Genomic DNA, 4032 nt, shown 5'->3' with positions numbered 1-4032 from the left:
GTCTGCGTTTGTATTCACATGGGTCTCTGTGTGGCAAAGGGTGCTCAGCGCAAGTGTGAGGTGACACGGCATGCTGCGGGGAAAAGCATGCTGAAGGCCCTAGGGAAAGTGCGTGTACGTGTGTGTGTGCATGTGTGTGCATGTGCATGTGCATGAGCCCATGTTTCCAGCTGCCGAAGCGGCTCGGTCTCACCCAGGATTGCTTCCACCCAGCGCTGAGCAAGAACAGCAGCCAGGAATGAAAAGCAGCTGCCGAATGCCGCGGGGCCTTGCAGCCGGCGGCGCCGTGTCAGGGGTGCTGCACTTATGGCAGGGTTGTTTTTTTTGTGTAACAGCTTGAGAGCTTGGCAGGAACATGGGACACGGCTCTGGGCTGCACATGGGCTCCACCTGCCCAGCTGGATGGCCAAGTTAAGCACGGGGCATCTTGTGGCAGCCCCCATGGCCCCCAGCTGGCTCCTGAAATAGCAGAGCCCGGTTGGAAGCGGGGGGTGGAAGCAGCTTGGCCGGCCCTCAGTGCCTCTGCCTTGTGGCCGCCGTGCTCCTAGGAATCTGCCGTGGAGCTTAGCAGCTCCAGCCAGGAGAAGGGAGGGAGCTGAGGCCTTGTGAGGACGCGAACATGGAGCAAGAGGGGAAACTGAGGCAGGCCGGAACAAAGGCAAGCGATGCCTGACAGCTGCACAGCCACATCTGGAGCAGGAGTCCTGGCACAGCAGGTGGCAGGGCCATGACTCAGTTCCCAATTCAGCCAGCAGGAGGCAGTGGTGCACGGGCCCCCAGAGCCTGCTGCGGTAGCGTCTACACTGGGGCCCACTGCAGCTGGGGCACCTGCTCCAGGCACCCAACCTGGAGAAGGGGGGAAGCTGCTTGTGGGGGAGTGTTGCTCCAGGGCATTGCTTCGTGCCCTCATTCACACCCACACAGAACAGGCCAGGGTCCGGCCTCTTGCAGATGGTGCTGGGATGACGCTGCTGGGACCCCTGGAGCTCATTTGGACGCCCGAATGCAAATCCTGGGGAGGGGGGCATAGCAGAGCCCCACGGGGATGGCGACCCCAAGCAGGAATTGGGGGGGGAAGGGGTAACGAACCAATTCTTCTTGATCTGTCGTCTTCCAACGAGCGCTGCCCTTGAGCTGTCAAGAAGGGTTGGGCGGGGGTCGTAAGGAGCAGCTCTGGTGCCGATTTGGGGACATTTACTCTGACACCCATGGGCTCAGAGGCCCCATCTGTGCCGCTTTCCCACAGAAGAGGGAAGAAGGAGGGGGAAAAAGGAGCGGGTAATGATCTGTGGCAGGAACGCTCCCAGCTCCAGCGCCATATGTTCAGCGCTGATTCGGCCAGGCAGGCACGGCTCCCGTCAGCCGGGGTGATGGATGGGCCGCGGGGCTGGCACCGCTTTCTGTGATGTAGGGTTCCTCTCCCCACACCGTGCTCCAGAGATCCCCCTTCCCCGCCGCCGGACGAGGCAGAGCCCTCCTCTCTCCTGGACCCCCCACATCCCTACCAGAGCCCAGGGACATCCCACCAAAATCCCACATCTTCCAATTCATGCCTGGCTCTTTCCAAGTACTTCTTGGGCCCTTGAGGCGCTTTAGGTCTGAGCTTGTCACCAGCCCGAGGCAGAGGCGCTGCTGATGTCCCACTACGAGGCCCCCATGTGAGACCTGGAGGCTGTCTCAGCCAGGCCTGAGCTCATCTAGCTGCACGGCGGGGGCTTGTCTACACCAGGGAGTCTCTGCCCAGGTGGCTCTGCCGGCTGCACCCCGGCGTGAGGATGCAGGCTAGTGGCAGAAGGGGAAATCCTGCATTGCCGCAGCCACAGGTCCACAATCGAAGAGGCTAATGCCAGAGCCCAGGTGGCTCAGACCTGCTGCAGGAGACTGGTTTCCAGGAGAATAAAGAGGCATCAGTGTCCGAATGCCGGGCCCAGCCAAAGCTGGCTGGACCCAGGGGAGGGTGGGGAGTGACAGGCACCCTTAAGAGCAGCAGGGGTGCTGCATGGGTCTCTCCTCCCATGGGAGGAGAAGCATCCCAGTCACTTGAATCCAGACCCCATGTCCTGAGCTCAGGACCTCCCGGCCTGGCAGTGCCATGGCACCCAGGGGCTAGAAAAGGTCCCTGCCACTTGGGCCCCGGGACAGCAGGGAGTGCACCCTCCAGAGACGGGGCGACGGATTCTCTCTGTGCCAGACTCCTGAATGCCATGTCCCATGCCGAGCCCCTCGCTCTCAGCTGCCAGCCTGGGAAGAGTTGCTTGCAGCACCAGAGGGATGCAAGGCCCCACGGGGTCTGTCCCCACCTCAGCCTGGCTGATGGGTGCATGCTCCAGGCTGCTTTCAGTTGTCTCCTTTCCAGGGTTTCCTGCAGCGGGCAGGGGGGTGGCACTGCAGAAATACTGCATATACCCAGCTGTTCATCCCCAAAGGAAGCCGTCATAAATACCAGCCCCTCAGTGGGGCTGGTCACATAAAGGCCCTGGCACACTTGCAGGTGTGTTAGCCTTTTGGGCCATGCCTTCCAGGCCACGAATTTGCCTCGGGGATCCCTGCTGCCTGGGGCTGGGCACTGCCTCAGTTTCCCTGCTCCTCAAGTAGACCCAGAAGCGTGGAGGCGTGACCCCGTGCCCACCAGCCCTGCACCCCCTTTGCTGTTCATTAGCAGGCCGGAGCCCGTCTTTGCCAGTGCTGTGCCTGGTTAGCCCTTCGCCCCAGGCTTGCAGGCACCAGCAGTGCAAACCCGGAGCTAAGCAAACGTCTCGATGCCAGCTGCTGCAAACAGCAGGGCCCTGCTTGCTCCACGCCCAATTGACACACAGCAGCACTTGCAAGTGAACAAAAACCACCCCCACACGACAGGGAAAGGCGCGGTACCGGGGCCACGGCCCGATTATGCTGAAATCCTCGGGGGCGGAGGGCGCCGGGACGATGCATGCCGTCTCAGTGTTAATCAGAGCCATGGTCCCTATTGAGACAGCCACTCTAAAAGGCGGCGATGGCGGAGTAAAACTCCCAATAAAACTCTATTAGCCCTCCCCCATTACACTAATGGTGCCCGTCGCTAAAAGCCCCCTGCTATAGACAGCCGTATTAATGGGCTTATTACAGGAAATAAAATCTGAGGCTGGCCATTACACTGAAGTCTGATTAATTCGGCAAGGTAATCTTTTTTTTATTTAATGAATGCCTGCCTTGAAGTGCCGCCGCTCCGCTGTGCCGGGGGCTTTGCAACGGGATTTAACTTAATTTTGTTCAAAGGGACAAAAAAAAAAAAGAGAAAGGAAAATGAGAATGAAAACGAAGCTCTGCATCGCATGCTGAAATTTCAGTGGCGAGAGAGGGGCCTGTCTCACCTGGGGAGGGAGAGAGGTCGCAGGGCGGGATGGGGGTGAGAGAGCAGGGAAAGGACGGGGCTGGGTAGTTGCTGGGCTCTGGAAATCAATAGTTGAGGTTGCCAGTAGCTGTGGGCACCAGTATCTGTGGCCAGCAGTAGCCATGGCTACTAGTAGCTGTGGTCCCTAGTAGCTCTGGCCACCAGTAGCTATTGGTATATGATTACCAGTAGCTGAGGTCACCAGTAGTCGTGGCCACCAGTAGCCACTAGTATATGATTACCAGTAGCTGTGGCCACCAGTAGCTACCAGTATATGGTTACTGGTAGCCATCATCACCAGTAGCTATATGGCCACCAGTAGCTGTGGTCACCGGTAACTACCAGTATGTGGTTACCAGTAGCTGTGGCCACCAGTAGCTCTATGGTTACCAGCAGCTATATGGCCACCATTTGCTACCAGTATATGGTTACTGGTAGCCATCATCACCAGTAGCTGTGGTCACCATTGTGGCAGAAATGCCCCCGTCGGTGCCCCTCTCCAGAGATCTGTCTCAGCCAGCCCGAGAGGCTGCTGTTGAATCTCTCATAGCGGGGATCTCGCTCCTTGTCCGCAGACAAAAGCCTGGCGCCTGGGAGGCGATGCTCTGGTCACCTGGGCAGGGGGGGAAAGACCCGGCCCTGCGCGCGGGCCCAGGTAGCCA

Source organism: Alligator sinensis, unplaced genomic scaffold (assembly GCF_000455745.1).
Source record: "Alligator sinensis unplaced genomic scaffold, ASM45574v1 scaffold783_1, whole genome shotgun sequence".
NCBI lineage: Eukaryota > Metazoa > Chordata > Crocodylia > Alligatoridae > Alligator > Alligator sinensis.
The sequence above is the reverse complement of the archived record's forward strand: the minus strand, read 5'-3'. Positions refer to the sequence as shown.